The sequence below is a fragment of the Procambarus clarkii genome, chromosome 11, assembly GCF_040958095.1.
Source record: "Procambarus clarkii isolate CNS0578487 chromosome 11, FALCON_Pclarkii_2.0, whole genome shotgun sequence".
NCBI lineage: Eukaryota > Metazoa > Arthropoda > Malacostraca > Decapoda > Cambaridae > Procambarus > Procambarus clarkii.
In genome coordinates this window covers 32,627,118-32,651,946 of record NC_091160.1, presented here as the reverse complement: position 1 = coordinate 32,651,946, position 24,829 = coordinate 32,627,118, and the positions used below count along the sequence as shown (strand labels likewise).

The following is a 24,829-nucleotide window of genomic DNA, read 5'->3' as shown; positions in this document are numbered from 1 at the left end:
GAACACTATAACATGTTACCAACACCTGGTGGAACACTATAGCATGTTACCAACTCCTGGTGGAACACTATAACATGTTACCAACACCTGATGGAACACTATAACATGTTACCAACACCTGGTGGAACACTATAACATGTTACCAACACCTGGTGGAACACTATAGCATGTTACCAACACCTGGTGGAACACTATAACATGTTACCAACACCTGGTGGAACACTATAGCATGTTACCAACACCTGGTGGAACACTATAACATGTTACCAACACCTGGTAGAATACCAACATGTTACAACACCTGATGGAACACTATAGCATGTTACCAACACCTGGTGGAACACTATAACATGTTACCAACACCTGGTGGAACACTATAGCATGTTACCAACACCTGGTGGAACACTATAACATGTTACCAACACCTGGTGGAACACTATAGCATGTTACCAACACCTGGTGGAACACTATAACATGTTACCAACACCTGGTGGAACACTATAACATGTTACCAACACCTGGTGGAACACTATAACATGTTACCAACACCTGGTGGAACACTATAGCATGTTACCAACTCCTGGTGGAACACTATAACATGTTACCAACACCTGATGGAACACTATAACATGTTACCAACACCTGGTGGAACACTATAACATGTTACCAACACCTGGTGGAACACTATAGCATGTTACCAACACCTGGTGGAACACTATAGCATGTTACCAACACCTGGTGGAACACTATAACATGTTACCAACACCTGGTGGAACACTATAACATGTTACCAACACCTGGTGGAACACTATAACATGTTACCAACACCTGGTGGAACACTATAACATGTTACCAACACCTGGTGGAACACTATAACATGTTACCAACACCTGGTGGAACACTATAGCATGTTACCAACTCCTGGTGGAACACTATAACATGTTACCAACACCTGATGGAACACTATAACATGTTACCAACACCTGGTGGAACACTATAACATGTTACCAACACCTGGCAGGCCAGGACGTCTGAGGGACAACAATGGATCAACAACCACAACATCCTGTGACGTTCCCGCCCCCTGAGGCTGAGAGAGAGACATGTCCCTCAACACACACACACACACACACACACACACACACACACACACACACACACACACACACACACACACACACACACACACACACACACACACACACAGCACATGAGAGCCGTGTACACCGGCGCACTTGACCTAAACAATGGGCGTTACTGAGAAGGTTGACAGTGGCCGGAGACGTCAAGGACACCGCCGAGCAAGGGGGCAGACGACCGCCTCGGCCGGGTAAGAAATCCATATAAAAAGGCATAATACCGAGCCTCTGAGTTGCTCAGACTCGTGACCTCATACGGGAAGTTGGTTGTCAGTTATCATGCCTTCAGTGATGAACCCGGGCGCTGGTAACATGATCACGTCATACATGTCTGACGGAAATCTCTTGCTTGATTTGATTGGCTAGTTTATTGTGCACCTCATGCTCATCCTGTGAGCGGTAGCGCAAAAAGCATTACAGAGGGCACAAAAGGTCTTTATCAGACCTCATCTTAGATTATTACATAAACAATTTCATCTATCCTTCACACCTTATAGTTATAATGTCAGTAGTTACAGAGAATGTTCTATTTCAAGAGCTATATATTTACAGTAAGTCGTTATACATTAATGGTAGGTCTTATCGCTAATAATAGTTTGACCAATGGAGATATTACAGAGTCATAGGAGAGCTGCTGTTTATTATTAGTCTTCACAATACACTCCTTGTTTCTTAATCTCATATGTCCTTCCTTCCTTTATCGTCTATTCAACAACCTTCATACTCAAGTATAAGAAATTAACAACTATAATATGTGCTACCCATCCTCTGAATTGACAGTACGTTTTAATACTAAGCGTAATAAGTGCATTTCCTGACTACTATACATAGTACATAATTGTACTTATGGAGTTGTTACATTTACTTATCCCCAGATTTAAATCTCCTCGTTTTCTGTTAGGGCACTTAAAATTTTAAGATGAAATTTAAAGCTCAGTTGCTAAAGTCAAGTTTTAAATATTAGGATTTTCTTTTTCACTTTTATTAAACAATAGAAATTTTATACAAAATTTGAAAATATCCTGAGTTACTTTACAATTTATTGCAATATTTTAGTTTAGTTTTAGTTGTTTTATAAAACTGTAATATCAATACAGCTATAAGTTAAGTCGTAGTTATAATTAAGATGCAATACAATTCTTATCTTCACAAACTAAGACAGTTAGGTTAGGTCGTGGTTTTCTATTCAGCTTTTTAGGTAAACTCAAATATTCACAATATATTTGACAGTATGATTTAATACTTAGTGTAAATAAGTACAATTCTTAACTGTTATACATAGTACATAATTGCACTTATGGGGCTCTGTACAGTTACCTCCCCATTTTTGGAGGACGGACTGCAGAAGTCTGTGTCGGGAGCAGACGACGCCCCCCCCCCCTAGTACCCGAGACACCGAGACAGTTGTCTGGGGCCAACTCCACTCACCTGTCAACCAGCCTAACTACTCGTTTGAGTCTACCGACGATAGTTACATGCACAGCAGCGCCATCTACATCAGGTCTGGCCCGCATATATAAGCAGATCACCACTGGCCAGACTGCTGTACGGGAGACATCTCCCGTCACGCAGGGTGCAGTCACACCTCCACAGACCTCCAGTATCAGCTCTTGATACTGGTAATGGCTCAAAATGGACACCACTTACGGGCTATTCATGCCCGTGCAACCTTTGGGCTGGCTTAATCTTCATCAATCAATCAGGCCAGACTGACATTCACACAGCACCGCTCCTGTACCAGGTAAGTCCACTACGGGCTCACCATAGCCCGTGCTACTTGCCCCGCTCCTGTGCCAGGTAAGTCCACTACGGGCTCACCATAGCCCGTGCTACTTGCCCCGCTCCTGTGCCAGGTAAGTCCACTACGGGCTCACCATAGCCCGTGCTACTTGCCCCGCTCCTGTGCCAGGTAAGTCCACTACGGGCTCACCATAGCCCGTGCTACTTGGAACTTGTTCCGAGTAGCTGAATCTATAACAACAACAACATGGCCAGACCTCAGAATACTCTTCATGCTCCAAGCTACAAGATCTACTCTCACTCCCCTGGGTGTCTGGAGACTGGAGCAGCTCTTGTATAAAGTATGTGTCCCGCACATCTCTTTGCTATTAACGTAACTTGTCACCTGTTCATTTTGCAATGTATTTTGTGTTCTCGCAAAGTAGAGTAATTGTTTTATTTGCTATTAAATATTTAAATTTTTCATTATTTTTGGAATTTATCCTGCAGCTCTCACGCCGTAAAGAGGTCAACAGCAGCTTTATTTACTTTGTTTTCCTTTTATTTTATTTAATGTGATTGGCATTTCACCAGCCAGAGCAGCCACTGCTCTATTCTTTCACTTTTACAGATGTTTAGTAAGCCAAAATGTTTAGTTTGAGTGAGTAAAGGTAGAGCAAGAGGCTGTGTCCTGGAGCCAGATTCACGAAAGCAGTTACGCAAGTACTTACGAACGTGTACATCTTTCCTCAATCTTTGACAGCTTTGGTTACATTTATTAAACAGTTTACAAGCATGAAAACTTGCCAATCAACTGTTGTTATTGTTATAAACAGCCTCCTCGTGCTTCGGAGCTCATTAACTGTTTAATAATTGTAAACAAGGTCGCCAAATATTGAGAAAAGATGTACAGGTTCGTAACTGCTTCGTGAATCTGGCCCCTGGGACGGCCGCCATTCCTAATATCAGTGAAGGACCTGCCCGCGGGAGTGAGCTCCCTGGAAACACAAACCGAAACTGTCTCTATTTTTCCGCTTGTTACAACTTGTAATAAAGTTGTTACATCTTGGCTTAACGTGTTTATGACGTATTAGAACGTTGTTACAACTTGCTATGTTGGTTGTTATAACTAGTTAGGAGGTATTAACACTTGTTCGAACGTTGTACTAACGTCGTAGTTTCGGTGTGTGTTTGGCGGGAGCTGGGACATGTCATTGTTTGCACATGATGCAACACTTATGAGGAACGAGTTCATATGAGTATGAACTCATATGTTATGAATGGCGCAAGCTGAGAAACAGATGAGGAATGGGGAAAGGACTTAAAGGAAGACCTTAAACTCCAGGAGTGGTCAAAAATGGTTACTCGAATTCAGTCCCAACAAGTGTAAGGTAATGAAGGTGAGAGAGAGAGAGAGAGAGGAGACCAGAAGGTAACTACACCATAAGGGGGAAGACAACTATAGGGATCAAAGATTTTGGCGTGGATATAATTCAAATACAAACACCAGAGGCACACACGAACAAGACAACATCAGCAGCATATGAAACGCCGGCAAATATAAGAACATCCTTTAGACACCTGTATCCTCACTCTCCCATAGGAAAGTACAACCACCCACCCACAACCACCACCCCAACCAGGACCTCCCCCCCCCCTACAACCACCCACCCACAACTAGTGTCACCATCAGCCACTACCATCAGTTATACAATGTATGTGATGTCACTATAACCTGAACTTGTAAAAGCATCTTAATCACCTTCAGTGATTAAGTGCTTAATAACACTTAGTTCTGGGACTAGCCTAGTGGCAGAGTCTGTACGTATATATATATATATATATATATATATATATATATATATATATATATATATATATATATATATATATATATATATATATATATATATATATATATATATATATATATATATATATATATATATATATATATATATACAGACGTAAATCTGTGTATTTACGTCTGAAGGTCAGATTAGCATTTTAAAAGCACTACAATCACCTTCAGTGGTTGATTGTTCAATAAATCACTGAACTATATGTTTAACACATCTCTCAATCTGTCCATGGAGGACAGAAGAAAATGTGTATATATGCTGATTAGCATTGTAAATGCCTGGCCACGTCTGTGGTAGAAAATAATACCAAAACAAACAAAATACCCGAGACTAAAGCCACCACTGCCCAGCCGACGTGCAACATTTTGCAAAAGACGATCCACAACGCAAAAATCAAATCTCCCTTCATACGCGTGTCACATTATTTCGCTCCGTTCCTCATTGTTTGTACCGAGAGTAATCCGATAGCGTGGTATAATAATTACTGTGAGGTGAATGATATCAAGGACAGTATGATACCATGATACCAGGCGGCTGTAAGACGATAACATCCACCAACGACTTGGAAAGGAAGGAAGCCTAGCGGGAAGTTTTAAAGATGGCGCCACCAGAGTCCTACGCTCTCCAACCCCGCTTAAGCGGAGAAAATCATGTTCCTCGATATTTTAATGGCCGAGATGTAACGACCTGCTCCTCCTTGCTCCCCTGCCGGAGGTGTGGTGCGTGAGGTACCCGGAGTAGGGAGAGGGGCTCGGTGGTGTGTCCCGCGGTACGGCCTCCGGTACACGGTACACACCGAAACGTGAGCAGGATAAAGGAGGTGAATCCCGGACGACAATGACCTCCGCTGAACACGGTTGATGCCCCGTCCCTCCCTCCCTCCACGCCGCTCCACGCAACCGCCTTCACTCTCACGCTAAACTAGAGCACCTGCGTGCAGTCGCGTCCCGCATGTGAGGCTCTAACGCAATTGAGTGCGAAGTGCGTGCTAGGAGGAGAGTGTGAGTGAAGAGGAAGGAGGGTAGAGATGTGAGTTGGTCCAACACTTGACCCCGCTAACCTTGGAACTTGGCTCCACGCGGCCATTCCAAGCTCTGCCACGCCCTCCCAACCCCATATTTGTCGCTTTCGGGCTCTGTCGCACCGTGTGTGTGCGTCAGGGCGCGTCTGTGTGCACCGTGTGTGTGTACGGGTGCGTGTGTGCACCCACAGGCGGAGGCGTGCACTAACAAGTGTGTGGTGGGCGGCGGCTGGTGTATGTGTGTGTGTCGCCTTGTGTCTGTCTCTCCTGTTATCGCTATACGCTATTATTCGTCCTCTTCTCTCTTAACCCTCCGGTCCCCTTCCCCAGCACACTGTGCGGCCACCACCACACCAGCCAGCAGCACACTGCTCTCTTCCTTGTCTCCAGACACCACACCTGCAGCGCCCGCACTCTGCACACCTGGGGCCCGCACTCTGCACACCTGGGGCCCACACTCGCCAGACTAGAGACCCGTCCGGCAGGAGCCAGAGGGCCCGGAGCAGGACTTACCAGTCCCAAGCCTGTCCTAACTACCAGGGCAATATTAACACATATATCCCGTGTGTGAAGGTTCAGGCTTGGAGGAGCAGGAGACGTGGTGATGGGGCCGGGAGAGAGAGGGAGGGAGGGAGGGTGTGTGTTGAAGGGTTAAAGGGCTGGTCCTCGGGTCAGAACAATGGCGGCCGGACACACAAAAGAGCGGTCGAGGCAGCCCAAGAGGGCCGCAGTAGCCAGGAAATAGCATTACCTCTTCACCCTAACAGCCCCAGCTAGTCAGGATCATAAGGACAAATGCGGCTCCTACTCTTAAGAGTAACCATTCCAGCAATTATTCCGCGCGTTCCGGCCTTCAGCCGCCCATACGTGGCTTATCCTCTTCTGGCCCCAAGATCTCCTGGGGTGTGTGTGAAAGAATTTCTCAAAATGCTCTTGGGTGTCTTCAGGACGTTTAGGGTGTGTGAGCGGGCATGTGTGTCGTCGTGTCGTTGACTGTTAGCAGCGTAAATACACTCGCTGTCCACAGGTATACACAAAAATGAGGCTCGTATTTGAACATGAAGGAGAAGTTGAGAGTTGCAGCCGGGGGGCAACACTGTCTCTTGCAGACCTTATGGACCAGAGTCGCGTGCAAGACTTACACTGACGCGGCTTTAACAGCTCTCCTCTCTTGCCTAAACGAATCACCTGTCTGTCTTCCTACTAGCTGGTGGCTTCACTCTACCCTTTCTCTGTCTCTGTCTCTGTCTCTCTGTCTGTCTCTGTCTCCCTCTGTCTGTCTCTGTCTCCCTCTGTCTGTCTCTGTCTTTCTCTCTCTGTGTCTCTCTCTCTCTCTCTGTCTCTCTCTCTCTCTGTCTCTCTCTCTCTCTGTCTCTCTCTCTCTCTGTCTCTCTCTCTCTCTCTCTCTCTCTCTCTCTCTCTCTCTCTCTCTCTCTCTCTCTCTCTCTCTCTCTCTCTCTCTCTCTCTCTCCCCCCCACCTGCTGGTAACTCCTCCACCCATTAACAACACTTCCACCACCCACATGACCATCCTCACAGTCACAGAGTAGTGTACAGCACGTGGTGGTCCGCGCCTGTGTCTCCACAGTTAACACCATTTGTTGTATTATTCACATGTTTAGTGTTGTATATATTAACACGCTGACAAGTGACCAACCCCTCTAATTGGTGAGGCAACGATGGTACGGGGCAGCCTCAGCCAATCAGATACTAGCAGCCACGTGAGCACTTGGAAGGGTCATGCTATGATAGGAAGGTGTTGTGGTCTGATTGTTGAGTTACTCCCACGGTGGCCTGCTTGAGGACATACTCCCACGGTGGCCTGCTTGAGGACATACTCCCACGGTGGCCTGCTTGAGGACATACTCCCACGGTGGCCTGCTTGAGGACATACTCCCACGGTGGCCTGCTTGAGGACATACTCCCACGGTGGCCTGCTTGAGGACATACTCCCACGGTGGCCTGCTTGAGGACATACTCCCACGGTGGCCTGCTTGAGGACATACTCCCACGGTGGCCTGCTTGAGGACATACTCCCACGGTGGCCTGCTTGAGGACATACTCCCACGGTGGCCTGCTTGAGGACATACTCCCACGGTGGCCTGCTTGAGGACGTACTCCCACGGTGGCCTGCCTGGGACATACTCCCACGGTGGCCTGCCTAGGGACATACTCCCACGGTGGCCTGCTTGAGGACATACTCCCACGGTGGCCTGCTTGAGGACGTACTCCCACGGTGGCCTGCTTGAGGACGTCCTCCCACGGTGGCCTGCCTGGGGACATACTCCCACGGTGGCCTGCTTGAGGACATACTCCCACGGTGGCCTGCCTGGGGACATACTCCCACGGTGGTCTGCTTGAGGACGTACTCCCACGGTGGCCTGCCTGGGGACATACTCCCACGGTGGCCTGCTTGAGGACATACTCCCACGGTGGCCTGCTTGAGGACGTCCTCCCACGGTGGCCTGCCTGGGGACATACTCCCACGGTGGCCAGGACCGCCGCTCACCTACAAGGGGCCACATTCCTGGCCAGAGTGGCAGGTTCAGTGCGGGTCTTAAGTCGCTTATATAAGAAAGATGTTTTTCTGGTTTGCGATGGTTAGTGGTTTAGTGAATGATGGAGGACGTGGAGGTGATGGGTGCCAGGTTAGTGTAGTGTGGCTGTCACGCCTCTTCCTGCCCCTCTACCCTCGCCATGATTCTGGAGGTACTGATAATGCTGTAAGATATTGCAACGTGCTGAAGAATGACTGTCGTTGCTAGGCTTGCACTAGGAACATCAGTGTATCCACTCCTGGACGTTAACACTATAACACCTGTAGCTCAGTCGGTTAAGGCAGCGTCTGGGATCCTCTCGGACGTAGGTTCGAATCCTCGTCACGGCCCTTGTGGATTTGTTCAAGTGACAGTATCAATAATATCTACAACCTCTGGAGTATTGAACAACCATTCTAAACACAAGTTTAATGGTAAGAATTAACCATTTATGAGAGTTGGAGCCCAGGACTTGTCCCACGCTCCCAGAGGAAATGACTGTGAGCTGAGTTGACTATAGGTAGATGTGTATTGTGTTGGCACCAGTGTTAAAACATTGACAACACCCCAAGGCAAAACAGAGAATAAAGAACAATAAAGAACAACCCCAGAACACTGCAGCGAGGAGAGACTCCTGACCCCGGGGCAGCTGGTGTGGGAGCGGCCCAGTAAATACAACCTCCACACCATTCAATATTTTAATTAGCTTATCGTGAAGGCCCAACCAGCAGGTGATGTTGGTCAACAGGTATGCCGCTGACGGTGCAGCCAAGGCCAAGGTCTCTACCCCGTGTGTGTGTGGTGGGCAGGTGTGTGGTGGGCAGGTGTGGGGTGGGCAGGTGTGGGGTGGGCAGGTGTGTGGTGGGCAGGTGTGGGGTGGGCAGGTGTGATGGATCCAAGTATGTGCGCCTCTGCTCAGTGACCAACCTGATGCTATACTCAAGCTATGCCAGCTTATTTGTCACCGGAATACGTGCCGCTGGAAGTCTTCCATAACCTCCCGCGGGACGGTATGGGAGAGGCGGGTCCTATATGTCTTACTATATTAACCAAAATAAAAGTCAACTCAACGCTGAACCCCTGTCCCCTCTCCCTTCTCCTCACAGTAACAATAGTCAAACGAGTAATTAATATAATAACATCGGAATAAGGCAATTAGTGTTGAGTAGCAATCAGGCGGGAACATGATGGAACAGAAGCCCGCCAGCACTAAGCTAGTGCACAACCGTCCCAAGTCCCGGCTCCTCCCCCCCCCCCCCCCCCGGCTTGCTGGATGACTGCTCCAGGTGGGGGTTACTGGGGAGGGCGGGGGAAAGGGGTTACTGGGGGAGGACAAGGCAAGGGCGGGGGTTACTGGGCAGGGGCGGGGGTTACCGGGGGGGGGGGAGGGGTTACCGGAGGGGGGGGGAGGAAAGTTTGAGTCATCTCTTGTTTTTATATTTTTTTCGGGTATGCAGTGTGGTGGGCGGGACGCGGCCTGCGTGCACCAAGAGGGTTCAGTTCCTGAACCGATTATGTGCCTCTGTAATCCTTTACACCACCGCCCACGGGATGGGTATGGGGTGCATAATAAAGAAATTGAATTGCGTGCACCTCCCTCCTTGTCACACAGCACACCCTCAGGTTAGTAATTGTCGCGGCTACTGTCTATGTTACAGCTCTAGCACTGCCTCTAACCCAACAATCTCTACTGTAACAACGTTACAAATGCAACCTATCAATAAAATATAAATGTTATCCATTGGATTTGATAGTTTACATTGGTTGCTTGGGGTTGTAGGTTTCTGACCATGATAAAAGGTTGGATTTGTTACGGAGCGATAAATCAAGAAAACGGGCTGAAGATACACCTGACCAAAACGTAGTGACAACTCTATTATTAATGTTCAAGAAATGTATAAGTGAAGAACCATGATGCTGTATTACCTAATATTTAACCAACTATTCCTGGTATGCCTACTTAGTGCCGGCAGGGCAGCTGTTTGCATGCTTGCACTTCCCTACCTGCACATTTGTCTACCATGCTCAACTTCCACCCCACTCTCACATCAACTACAGTACCTTAATTAGAATAAACATCATGAACATTGGTGTCCATTCACTATTAATTTAATTCACATATTCACAAGATAAACGACAAATTCAAGAACAAGATATTAGATAATAATGGAAATACAAATATTAATTTTCGCTCTTCAGTTATTAAACATAATTAACTTATTGGAGTCAGCAAAGCTTTGCAATTAAACGGGAAGGTTTGCGTGAATGGCAGTTGTTCATTATTCGTATTTCTGAAGCATTCCGTGAAATAGTTAAATAAAACGTGGTTTTGTTTACAGTCAATCAACTGGTAGAGAAAATTCATTAAGATTTTATATGTTTTAATGATGTGTGTGCGTATGTGTGTGTCCTTATCTTTGTCTCTTTCTCTCTGTCCCTTTAAGAGAATCTTGGGGGGGGGGGGTAGAAATAGCCTAAGCTACTCTATCCCTTTGAGATGTATTTCTTTCTTGTCTCAATAAACATACTTGAACTTGAAGAGAATCTTCCGGCTGGAATCTGTAGGGTGATTGTATGCTGATCCGGACACACAGAATATATGTATGCTGTACATGATATCAGATTATACATAATAATAATAATAATAATAATAATATTAATAATAATAATAATAACAATAACAAAAAATAACGTTTACAAACGCAGACAACGACACAATAACGGGGCTGAAAATAAGACGCCTAACCCATAAATCTGAAAACAAAGGTTGTGACATTTCGGTCCGTCCTGGATCGTTATCGGTCCGTCATGGACCGTTATCGGTCCGTCATGGATCCTTATCAAGTCAAGTAACTTGATGATGGTCCAGGACGGACCGAAACGTCGTCACGTCTTCGTTTTCAGATCTGAGGATTGGGTGTCCAACGATTACAAACTTTATATTAAATGATGCCTGTTAACACATCATTCTACACAAAGAACATTGTGTAGAATGTCATCATTCTACACAATGAACATTGTGTCATCTTCTACAACTTATATTTTAAACCGTTCTGAAACCCAAAAAGAAATAGTGAAAACAAATATTCAGGAACAACTAACCTCGACTTGCCGATGGTAGCCGTAGAGTCAAACGCACGATGGTGAGGACCTCCAAATGTTATTTCACCAGGCTATAAATCTCCATATTTGCCGCTATTGCCGCTCGAGGAGAGAGTTGCAGGAGGTGGCCGACCATTTGCTAACGAGCAGCAGTTCATCGTTAGTGCTCTTAGTCGTTTGTTATTCGTTATTACTGCTGTATGTTACTAGCGAATGTCCACAAGAGTGAGGCGAGGGCCCCTGACGTCACTTCTGGGCAGTACTTGCAGGTCCTAGAAATTCTGGTGTGTCTAGCTACTTGCATCCTCGGCTTGGGCTTCCTAGTCGTTATGGCTTCCTTGCGTAACACTAGTAACCTTGAAAGTAACCGAAGGTGTGGTTGGTGAAGATATAACACAGGGATAATCAAGACGCCGCTTGAACGTAAGAATTAAAGCGGACTCAACACATGTTGAACCATGTAGGTGATACGCTAAGGTAAACAACAAGAGATGGGAAAGAATGAAGAACAGAATCAGCAAAAAACGCAACTGATGGCGAAAAGAGAACGATGTTGAGGAGTGCGAAAGAGGGAAAATAAGAACACGAAGATAGATGAAGATAATACAAGACTAAAATGGCAACCGTAACACAACAAATTTGACACAAAAATAGTAAAAACAAAGTAATTCACAAATTAAAAATAAAACGTTTTATTTGTGGCCGACAATATAATTTTGAGAGGTTGGACATCTCATTATTTTGAAGAAAACTCTAAAATGCTCCTAAGATTTGGTAAAGCAGGAGAGGGGTAAAGGATAGGAGGAAGGGTTCTAGGTGTGCACAGTGTGGTATGATAAGCAAGCGCCTGACAGGCTTCACACATACTATCACTAGGCTAGGTGTTATCTTGCCTCCCATACCCGCGTTCCATCCAGCCTAGTCTTCTGCTGTGGTAGCCTCGCTGTGCCAGGCTAAGCCACACCCAACTCTCACTCCTAGCGTCGTACATTACCTGTCCCAGGACATTTTAAAGCACTCAAGCACAGCTTATTATGTAACTAGCACTCCTCTTAGCTACTGGGCATTACCAAACCTACACACCACTTCCAAGTCTGTCTATAATCACTTCATCTACATATGTATAGCATCAACCTCAGCTCCTAAACTCAGCTTTACCAGCTGTCGATTGCCTAGTGCAGTGACTCCAGAGCCTCATGTTTGTTGTTATATCTAGCTTTGAATTCGTTTGTGATTCTACTACATCTCTTATCTATAACTGGGATGTAATTTAATTTAGCGTAATTTAATTTAATTTAGCAATTTAAGAGTTGCTCACAACTCTTACGCTAAACAATAGTTGGTAAACAAAAGTTCTTTATAACATTTCCGTCACTCGCCCTAGGATATGTGCGTGTCTCTGGATGTGTTGGTGTCGCTGGATGCGTGGGATCATCTCCGTAAGAATCTGTCCGTCTACAACAGTTATCAATATTCTGTCTCGACTGGTGGACCAGGAAGACGTCTTCCCTTTTATAGTGTGTGGGGAGGGAAGGAAGGTCATCCCTTAACCTCGGTCTCCAAGGTAATAGGTGAAGGATTTCTTCCATATATTATAACATTTTCCAGGACAGTGGGTTCACCCTTTCAACGAACTTTCAATTATTTCTTGTCCCATTGAAATTGCATTAAAAGTAATGGGACGTTCCTCAAATTGCCTTAAAACTAGTGAGCTACCCGTTAGCTGAACCATTGTGGTTCTCCCTCAGAAACGCATTCAATGCCTGTCAGATTGATAAGGTATCCATAATAATGGCTTTCATATTAATAGAATGCTCCCTCAAAATTCCCATTCCTCCAAACAAAGACCCAAAAGTGATTCCATGACCACGTCAAACCCCCTGTTTATGCAACCTGTCCTCGACTCAAGTCCATTACATCCAGCGGTCGACCACACAGACGCATCCATAAAATTGTACATGCTGTTCATTCAAAACAGGAATTTTCTCAAATATAAATTATTATTATAATATATTAACATATTGTGCATATATAGGCATAGATTAGGTTAGGTTAGGTATTTAGGTTATGTTGGTGATTATTTGTATGTGCAGTACGTGGGTGAAGCATTTACAGCGTTGTGGTTCGAACAAAATTCGTCAGTGAAGCACTTGTTCCAGAAGTGTTCGAACATAATCAGTTGAGTCGTATGTAAACCGTTTTTCATTCATAAACCAGCCCGTCCTCCAAACAAAATCCCAAAAGTGATTCCGTGCACCCGCCAAACCCCCTGTTTATGAATGAAAAAGGGTTTTCACACGACTCACAACTGTTGACATTCGAACATTTCCGGAACAAGTGCTTCACTGACGAATTTTGTTCGAAGCACAACGCTCTAAATGCTTCACCCACGTACTACAAATACAAATTATCGCCAACAGAACCTAAACACCTAACCTAACCTAACGTATGCCTATACAGTATATGCACAATATGCTAATATATTATAATATTAATTTATATTTGAGAAAGTTCCTGTTTTGAATGAACAGCATGTAAAAATTTATGAATGCGTGTGTGTGGTCGACCGCTGGATGGAACGCTTCACCCACGTACTTCAAATACAAATAATCGCCAACAGAACCTAACCTACGCCTAGCTATACATAGAACTTTGATATGTAATAGTAATAATATATAAATGATAACAAACCTATGTTAATACACAATATGGTTAAATTGATGAATGCTTCTTGCGGGCCGGTCACCACTTTACCGAGTCTGGCCTGAAGACGGGTTGCATTAGTATGCCGCGCGTTTAAAATTATTTTAAAATTATTTGTCGATTTTTATTTTGTGATTTGCCTTGTTTTGCGAGTAGCGATGTTTTTTGTCGTGATTGATAATGTTTTCTGCAAGGTTTGGTGTTTTATAAATTGTGTTTAGTGGTGACATAACGTATATGTATTGGTGATAGGGTGACGTGCTTAGTGGCAACATGACGTATGTAGAGGTAAAACTTGTTTTTCAGGGATATTCCAGCGCGGGCCCTAAGCTTATGGATCCCCACTACTAAGTGTTACTCACTTCTGGTTTTTGTCTTACTTATACGTGGTATATAAGTATTTATGACTCGTATGTTCGCATCAGTAAGATTATGTCCAATGTGATTATTAACTTCTGCTCTCTTAAATCTCAGTTGAAATCTTACTTGGTTTGTAACTCTGTACTTTGTTAGATAATGTTCCAGTGAGCTGTTGGGCATTTCTCCAGTGCTGACATTTCCTCTCATCATCATCTGAAACCTGTAAGCCTATTTCCCATGGAGATGGTTATCCAAGCCTAATGAGGCGTTCAATCCATGACCGTCCAAGTGGTTGGGCACCATTCCTTCTCCCCGTCCCATTCCAAATCCATATCCTAACCCCCTTCCAAGTGCTATATAGTCGTAATGGCTTGGCACTTTCCCCTCTGATAGTTCCTTCCCTTAAAGTATCAGTCTTACGGTCAGTGATTCCGAAGGTCAAGGTCCCTGCAGCCCGGTCTCTGACAAGGTCTCCTGGTTGATGGACTGGTTACCCTGACGTATGAATCACAGCCTGGTTGATCAGGAATCCTTTGGAGGTGCTTATCAAGTTCTCTCTTGAACACTGTGAGGGGTCGGCCAGTTATACCCCTTATGTGTAGTGGAAGCGTGTTGAACAGTCTCGGGCCTCTGATGTTGATAGATTTCTCTCTCGGAGCACCTGTTGCACCTCTACTTATCAACAGGGGTATTATGCACATCCTGCCATGCCTTCTGGTCTCATGTGCTGTTATTTCTGTGTGCAGGTTTGGGACCAGCCCCTCTAATATTTCCCATGTGTAAATTATTATGTATCTCTTCCGCCTGCCTCTAAGAAATACAGACTTAAGCTTTTGAGTAGGTCCCAGTAATTTAGAAGGTTTATTGAGTGGATTCTAGCAGTGAAGGATCTTTGCACATTCTCCAAGGTCAGCAATTTATCCAGTATTGAAAGGGGCTGTCACTGTGCAACAGTATTCCACTCTTAGAGAGCACTAGCCTCTTGAAAAGTATCATCATTGGTACGGCATCTCTTGTTTGAAAGGTTCTTGTTATCTAACCTGTTATTTTTCTTGCAATTGTGACTGCTACTTTATTGTGTTTTTTAAATGTAAGATTTTCTTTCACAATTACACCTAAATCATTTACATAGATTTTACGTTTTACGGTATGATCTGACTGAGTTTTGTACGTGGTTTCCGTGTTCATATTTTCATTTGTTTTCCATAGTGCTTGAGCTGGAACTTATCTTCATTAAATACCATATTATTTTCTGTAGCCCATTGCAATTGATTTACATCAGTTTGGAAGTTTGCTGTGTCCTCTATGTTGTCTACTCTCATAAAAATCCTAGTGTCATCTGCAAAGGATGATACGGTAGGTTTGAGTCCTTGTCTATGTCCGATCTGTAGATCCTGATGTTTCTGCATGTGTCTTGCAAATTGTCTATACAGTATACCTAAGTCTGTGTGTACGTCTGATACCATACTACTTGTGTAAAGAAAAAAATGTATGTTTATCTCTCAGAATGTTCGGCAATATGTTTATTGTTTGTGATGTGTGTTTATATATGTATGAACACGATGTACTGAACGGGGTGAGAAAAGATTGAGCTACCTCATCCCTTTGTGTGTATTTTACCTTAATAAACTTCTTTCAATGTCAATTCAAATCCTGATGGTGCAGTTGCTGGGTTCTGATCACTGTACATCTTCTGCATTGATCTAGCTCTAATTATTTGCTTAATCTGTGCACAGGTAACAACAATATCCAACCGTCGAAACACCAATTATATAATCTTCGATGCTAGGCTATAGATTAGAATTCATTAAACGTTAAACCTCCACACACCTCATTTTGCTGTAATAATCAGGTGTAAGAGCCAGTGTTGACTCACCTCATCCAAAGTGTTGTGATGGTCGTGGTCACAGCTCAAAAAGAGTTCACTAATATTCCGGGTCTTACAGCCTACTGTAAATGTATACTATTTTAATGTTACACTATGTACACAATAAACGAGAGCTCGTATATTGCTTTGATTGTATAATTATTTATGTATGTATATATGTGTGTACTCGCCTAGTTGTGCTTGCGGGGGTTGAGCTCTGGCTCTTTGGTCCCGCCTCTCAACCGTCAATCAACTGGTTTACAGGTTCCTGAGCCTATTAGGCTCTATCATATCTACACTTGAAACTGTGTATGGAGTCAGCCTCCACCATCTCAGCCGGTGGCTGAGCGGACAGAACACTGTACGCGTGATCCTGTGGTCCCGGGTTCGATCCCGGGTGCCGGTGAGAAACAATGGGCAGAGTTTCTTTCACCCCGATGCCCGTTACCTAGCAGTAAATAGGTACCTGGGAGTTAGTCAGCTGTCATGGGCTGCTTCCTGGGGGTAGAGGAGGCCTGGTCGAGGACCGGGCCGCGGAGACACTAAGCCCCCGAAATCATCTCAAGATAACCATATCACTTCCTAATGAATGCATGTATGTATATTACGAAACGCTTAATGAATTCTAATCTACAGCCTAGCATCGAAGATTATATAATTGGTGTGTCAACGGGGAGGAGGGAAAGGGGTCTAGGGAGGAGGAAGAGGGGTCTAGGGAGGAGGAAGAGGGGTCTAGGGAGGAGGAAGAGGGGTCTAGGGAGGAGGAGGAAGAGGGGTCTAGGGAGGAGGAGGAAGAGGGGTCTAGGGAGGAGGAAGAGGGGTCTAGGGAGGAGGAAGAGGGGTCTAGGGAGGAGGAGGAAGAGGGGTCTAGGGAGGAGGAAGAGGGGTCTAGGGAGGAGGAAGAGGGGTCTAGGGAGGAGGAGGAAGAGGGGTTTAGGGAGGAGGAAGAGGGGTCTAGGGAGGAGGAAGAGGGGTCTAGGGAGGAGGAGGAAGAGGGGTTTAGGGAGGAGGAAGAGGGGTCTAGGGAGGAGGAAGAGGGGTCTAGGGAGGAGGAAGAGGGGTCTAGGGAGGAGGAGGAAGAGGGGTTTAGGGAGGAGGAGGAAGAGGGGTTTAGGGAGGAGGAAGAGGGGTCTAGGGAGGATGAAGAGGGGTCTAGGAAGGAGGAAGAGGGGTCTAGGGAGGAAGGAAGAATTAAAAGGACGAAAAGAAATGAGGATGTAATTAAAAAAGAGGACAGATGGAGAGATAGACAGAAATAGTCAGTTTGACAGCAAGAAGGCGATGTTATAGATTATAGATGTAAATGTATTAGTGATTGTGTGGGTGAGTAAATTTATGAGTAACTGTGAGTGAGAGAGAGAGAGTACCAGGGAGGGAGTGCGGCCACGTGCTACCGGACACCGAGACGATTGGACACTGACGCTGCCTCTTCCTTGGAGCTCCCTCCCCCAAGACACTACCCACAAGGGCCGCCCACCTCCCTTACCCATGTTCCACTACCTTTCGTTCGCACTTCCTTGCTCCCATTGTTTCGTTTACTTTTATATTATACCGACCTTCAAAGAATTAATCTCTCTTTATCGCCGTTTTCTGTTGGGATTCGCTCGAAGCTCTCAATAAACCTCGTGGTTTTTTGGGGGGAGGGGGGGGGGGGGGTAGGAGAGCCCCCAACAGGTTAAACACAAAAATTTAATTTCGCTAAAATTTTCTCTCCTGTCACAGTGTTACTCATATTATTACGTTGTTCAATATAAATCCATTCACGAGATTAATATGTTTGATTTATATTTTTATGTTCAGTCACAATAAATGACATTGATAAGTATTGGTCCCGTTTTCTAATTGTTACAAACCAATGGAAGAAGTGTTGGGGCCAATATCTGTGTTTGGTGTTCAAGGTGTGGGCGGCCCAGCACCAGGCTACACCAGCACCATGCACCTCCTCGCCATGCACAAAACTTAAGCCACCTCTCATGGATTTTCGCACATATATTCGCTTTTATTTAGCTATCGTTTGACCACCGATTTTTGTACTCACCTAGTTGTGCTTGTGGGGGTTGAGCTCTGCTCTTTCCGCCCGCCTTCTTAACTGTCAATCAATCAACTGTTACTAACTACTAACTTTTTTCACACAGACACACAGACACACGATTGATAGTTGAGAGGCGGGCCGAAAGAGCAGAGCTCAACCCCCGCAAGCACAACTAGGTGAAAAAGTTCCCGCACCTTTCAAAGTCTGTCGTGTTTGTTCTCATTTTCATTATTTTCAAAGTGCAGGCACCTGAGAAGCAAAAGGAGCCTATCACTTGATATGTACATGTTGAACACGGGGGAGGTTATCTTCAGATGATTTCGGGGCTTTAGTGTCCCCGCGGCCCGGTCCTCGACCAGGCCTCCACCCCAGGAAGCAGCCCGTGACAGCTGACTAACACCCAGGTACCTATTTTACTGCTAGGTAACAGGGGCATAGGGTTAAAGAAACTCTGCCCATTGTTTCTCGCCGGCGCCCGGGATTGAACCCGGGACCACAGGATCACAAGTCCATCGTGCTGTCCGCTCGGTCGACCGGCTCCCCTGGTGGAACAAGGCTGCAATAATCCTGGATGACGTGTTTCTCAGTGTTTCATCATCATGCTCAACGCGAGAAACATGTACATTTGGTCATTTGTGGTGTCCTTCCATCATGTCACGCGAGAGGCAGGTAAAATAGCCTCGTAACATACGCTATGAGGCTGTGAGCGTATCTCTTCGTCTCGGCCACATGATGGGTCATGAATTCATTATCAAAATAAGACAGGAAATAGTCGATTTCAGCCATGTTGTCACCTGTATAGGGGGAATAATGGTGTCACACCAACATCGGTACCATCAAAAGTTGGCATTTGTGGGACAAATCTCTAAGGATCCTCCCACCCAAGTACACCCGGGGGTTGGCGCCTACTCCACCACGAGCACCAAATACACGGCTCCGTCGTCTTGTACTAGAGCAGCCTATAGGTATGACAGGAGATGAGGTTGGTCTGCGTAGCGTAGGCCTACCATGAGCACCTGATGTCGAGGGAACACTGTCGTCATTGTCCTCTGGCCACGTGACATGCTGCCGCTTGCCTCGGCAAGTTGCTGGGGCAGCAAAACCCCGCCTAGTAACACCCTCGCTGCTCGTACTCGGGTCATCAACACTACTTGTATCGGAGCCTAAGCCCGAGAATGATTCATCACAGGTGGTGGTGACTCTAGAGGTGTTGAGCGAGGGCGGCGAGGCAGGCCAGGCTAGGCACGTGTACTGTGCACACTGGCGACATCCTCCACCACAGTCTCTCCCTCACTCATGTCATACCTCTGTGTAACGTAGTCTTCCTGGGTAGCGGCCATATATGAGGAATTCTTAGCAAAGGGTTGCCAAGTCAGGCAAAGCCAGCTATAGCGACCAGGTGGTCATGTCTGAGGGCACTGATGGAGGTATATTGCAGGTGGGGATGGGTACTTTTCAAGAGTGAAGAGAGGTAGGGCCAGCACCTGTCAGGAAAGACATTGACGACAATGGCAAAGAAGGTGGGCACATGCCAGGGAGAGAACACGTACGGATGAGCACGTGTCAAGTTGGGCATAGGTAGAGGTAGGTATGTGTCAGGAGTGATCATGTGACAGTAGGGGCACAGGTGGGGCAGGATGGCAATTGACAAGGAAGGAACAGGTAGGGGTGGGCACAGGTGGGGGTTGCTGTGTCAGGGTGGTCATGTGACAGTGGGGGTTGGCAAGTGTCAAGGTCTCAAATAGTGGTAGGCACGTATTAGCAATGGGGAGATATCACATGTGGGCATGTGTCAGGAAGAGCACAATTAGGGGCATGTGCACATGTGGGGGGTGGGCACAGGTAAGGACGAACACATTTCAGGATGGGCACAGATAAGGATATGGGCTCATGTCAGGGTATGTAACTGCCCCTCTCTTGTGAGTTGGTATGGGTGGAAGATAGTGTGATCTTGGGTAAAGTATGAAGCTTGTCCTTAATGGAACATGCTTGTTGACATCAGGAGTCCATGTTGCATCACTGAAGGTGACACTATATTGTAGACTGGAAGAGGCTCCCTTGTTTTAATAGGCCAACAGGGACAATTGGGAAGTGGGAGACAGACCCTGCCAATAGTCAAATGCTTGTCTCAGAGGTTAAGCCATGCATGTTCAAGTACAAGTTGAGTTAAGGCAAAACTGCAAATGGCTCATTAAATCAACTGTTTCATTGGATCTGTGAATGCACTTACTTGGATAACTGTGGTAATTCTAGAACAATCATGAGAGGGGGACACCATGGTGTCAGAGAGACAAGGTATCGTACTTAGCGATGCAGCATTTCATAGACAGATGGCCCCCGATACTATCTGGCGGCTCTGTTCGAGTCTCATGCACCTATTCAACTCTTCAGGCCAAACACAAGCAGCTCATGGGTTGAACCACCAGACAGTCTAAGTTAGCACAAGCTCGACTTAAGACTCTACAATAGGCATCAACGGATCTCTAGACTAAACTCAACTTCTCCTGTGGCTGAGCCTACTGGAAACATCCCCCTGGCATCAGGACTGAGACTGCTGCAAACATAACCTCGCATCAGGACTGAGACTGCAAACTCTAATTGTCTGTAAAGCTTAGCCGATTTTCTGAAGGTACCTCTAAAAGGGTAGGGGACGGGGGGCCTGTGTCTAGCTCTGGTCCCTGGTAGGCCAAACAGAACTTCCACAACTGATGTGACCTTTTAGTCTGGAGTAATCTCAGCAAGAGAGCTTCAGGAAGCCACCTGGGGGATCCCTCCAGAAATGATAGGATGAATTATGAGAACCTTCAAATTAAGGGATCGCATCACAATGCTCATACTACTGCATTCAAATTACTTGTGCTGTCCTTCTTTGAGTACTGCTTGATACTCACTTCCCTTTTCAGAGAAGAGATTGCTGAAATAGAGGGAATACAGAGAGCATATATGGCATGCATAAACACAATAAAGCATCTAAATAAATAAATTATTGGGGCCATCTGAAAACCTCTCAAAATGTACTCTCTGGAAATGAGACAAAGGGGCATCACATAATATACTATACACATAGAAAATACTAGCCAGGTTCTAAATTTGCACAGTAAAATAACAACATACTGGAAAAAAACTATGGTAGGAAATGCTAAATTGAGCTAGTGAAGAGTAGAGGTGCCATAGGCACAGAGAACCTATATGAACATAAGGGGTCAATGGCTGTTCAATATCCTCCCAGCAAGTATAAGAAATATTGCTGGAACAAAAGTGGACTTCGAGAATAAATGTGTTTCCTGCAAGAAGTGCCAGACTAACCAGGTTGTAGTGGATATGTGGTCCTCCGGGCTGCCCCAAGCAACAGTCTACTTGACCAAGCTTGATCCCAGGCTGGGCTTGGGAAGTAGAATAACTTCTAGAACTCGTTATAGGTACAACCCAGGTGGGCCACATTGACCCTCCCATTTTACCCCATAAACACCCCCTCCCCCCAAAGAAATATGTTGCTACCCAGAGACCACAGTCACTGGATATGCTCCACAACCAGACGACATAACAATGAAGAATGTACAGGCCTCTATGCATTGCAAACACATAGGGGTGGTGAAGCTACTTGGAAACATTTCACACATGCAGCATCACAGGCAGGAGACGCGAGCAGAAGCCAACGACACCTGTCTGTGTGGGATGCATGAGAGTGCCCTCATCACATCAAAACAAAGCTCTCAAAGGGGAATGTTCTTTTGAAGGTGAGGTGTCCATGCTTTAGATACAGTAGTCCAGATGAGGGGCACACCAAAAACTTGTAAGTTGAATAACCACTTTCTTTCCTGTGAAATCAAAGGTTTGTTTGACTATCTCCATTTCTAGTTTAGCATTAATGTATAAGGCAGAAGTAAATAACTTATTTTATACTTATAGTAGGATAATAAAAGTTAATTATTCTTTTAAATGTAAGAAAACCTATTTTCCAAACATTTTTGTAATCGAAGTTACAATGATAAATTCTTTTAACAAAATAATTAGGCCAACATTTGACTTATATATACACTGCACTTTATAGTGTTTGTGTGTTTGTTAACATGGTACTCTTACAGTAAGTCATGACACCTTCAGTTTTTTTAACAAGTTTTTATTGATTCATTTGTTTTCTCTTAAGCTGACAATTAAAATTGACAGCAGATAACCCAATGGGATAACTTAGAGCTGACACTTTCAGCTTGCCTTTTCCGCTGCCACAGCGTTGCTTCACTTGGGAAAAGACATCATCAACAGCACTGCCATTCATTCTAATAGGCACAATAGCCCTGTCAGAGTGCCTGCCATGAAAACTCATGCACAAGCTTCTGAATCCATCTAATGACAAATGAAGACCTTCCCATGTTTGCCAAGATAAGAACGCCTTTTGTCTGGGATTCCTGACCTGACAACCAGATGTTCCTAGAAAGAAAATATACAATATGTACAGTATATATATAAAAGTAGCTTGAAAACAGATATAGGAACTTACAAGTACTGTACTGTATATGCAGACGATGAATCACAACATGGCTAAAGATATGATATCCAAACTACACACTAGAAAATGAAGGAAAGATAACTTTTCAGTTCATCCTGGACTTGATAATGGTCCTGGATGGACCGAAACGTCCAATATTCTTTCAATATTGTGACTAGGACCTCTAGTATTTATTACAAATGTGTATAAAGGCAGGATATCAAATAACTGACAACACCTGGTAAGGAAAGGCAATTACTCAGTATCTGGATAAAGTAATAAGGCAAGATGACTATTTAGCACTTGGAAGGGATATGAGGATAAGGACCTAGGATAAGAGTTAGGAATGAAGAAACAGTACCCAATTACGTAAACCATTTGGAATTGAAAACCTACTATTCAATAAGTGATGCTTATACTGGACTGGCTATTCTAAGTGGCTTGATACTGAGAATTTCAGTGTGGAAAGGTAGTAACTGCTTGGTATTTATCCACTGTGCAAAATGACGAAGTAAAAGATTAAATGAAAGATAATTTAAATGTTAAATTTAACCAAAAATCAACCTACCATGTACATCTTTCAACCAGTCACAAAACCCCTGATACGCCTCCATGATATTAGACAATGCATCTTGATTTGTGGCAACACCCACATGGCTCAAGAGACCAATTTCAAATATTTAGTTGGTTGCACATACAAATTTCCATGTCATTATGGATGGAGAAAAAGGCCTTCTTATTCCTTCTTTATACAAAAGAAGGAATGTCTTTTGTATGACTGATTTTGATTCTTCATTTGTCATTTGCTGAATTTCCTTCTCTAGAGCATCCACAACCTCGGGTTTCTGCAAAGAAATGAAGATACAAGTAACAAAGAAATTATCAGATAACTACAGTTGGAGAACGTAATGGAGGAACCCTTCACGAGTTACAGGTTGTCCTTCCCCAAGGCGGCCATGCTGAATGTGAAGGCCAGGTGAGTGTACCATATATGTTTACTCTGTCTTTGCTTATGCTGTACGACAACATACGGGTATGATGCAATAGTTCTTGTAACAGGCTAGCACTATTGTGATGGAATGGTTCTTGTATCAGGCTAGCACTATTGTGGTGGAATGGTTCTTGTATCAGGCTAGCACTATTGTGGTGGAATGGTTCTTGTATCAGGATAGCACTTTTGTGGTGGAATGGTTGTTGTATCAGGCTAGCAATATTGTAGTAGAATGGTTGTTGTATCAGGCTAGCACTTTTGTGGTGGAATGGTTGTTGTATCAGGCTAGCAATATTGTGGTGGAATGGTTGTTGTATCAGGCTAGCACTATTGTGGTGGAATGGTTATTGTATCTTGCTAGTACTATTGTGGTGGAATGGTTGTTGTATCAGGCTAGCACTATTGTGGTGGAATGGTTATTGTATCAGGCTAGTACTATTGTGGTGGAATGGTTGTTGTATCAGGCTAGCACTATTGTGGTAGAATGGTTGTTGTATCAGGCTAGCACTATTGTGGTGGAATGGTTGTTGTATCAAGATAGCAATATTGTGGTGGAATGGTTGTTGTATCAGGCTAGCAATATTGTGGTGGAACGGTTGTTGTATCAGGCAAGCAGTATTGTGGTGGAATGGTTGTTGTATCAGGCTAGCACTATTGTGGTGGAATGGTTGTTGTATCAGGCTAGCAATCTTGTGGTGGAATGATTGTTGCTTCAGGCTAGCAATCATACGGTCCTGGGTAGGCAGCCTCATTGAGGGAATAATTTAAATGTAAGCCTTAAATTTAATATGTTAGTCTATATATTGAAACAATATCCCAAATAGCTCACAAATACCAAGTCACATAATGAAGAAATAGATTGTCTCACTTGGTCTGTGAGATGCCAGAGACTGTGAATGGGTTCACTGACAAAACATTACTCTGCCTCTGTACTTTGAGGCTTTAACTGCAATAGCTGCACAAAGGAAGCATAGGGATGAATTTAAAACTACTGTATTATATATTATTT

General features: G+C 44.7%; 2 protein-coding genes across 2 annotated transcripts in view; both read right to left on the bottom strand.

The window, feature by feature from the left end:
* Window positions 1-17,711, bottom strand: part of LOC138363419 (serine-rich adhesin for platelets-like) — a 107,795-nt gene extending 90,084 nt beyond the window's left edge. The window contains 2 exon segments of the mRNA XM_069322509.1: window positions 11,382-11,737; window positions 17,679-17,711. The gene's annotated coding sequence lies outside the window, so the exon portion shown is untranslated.
* Window positions 17,712-22,273: 4,562 nt separating this feature from the next.
* LOC123758251 (uncharacterized) overlaps window positions 22,274-24,829 on the bottom strand; it is a 12,428-nt gene continuing 9,872 nt past the window's right edge. The window contains exons 3-4 of the mRNA XM_045742413.2: window positions 23,398-23,674; window positions 22,274-22,771 (exon numbers count right to left, since the gene is read on the bottom strand). The gene's annotated coding sequence lies outside the window, so the exon portion shown is untranslated. The remainder of the gene's footprint in view (window positions 22,772-23,397; window positions 23,675-24,829) is intronic.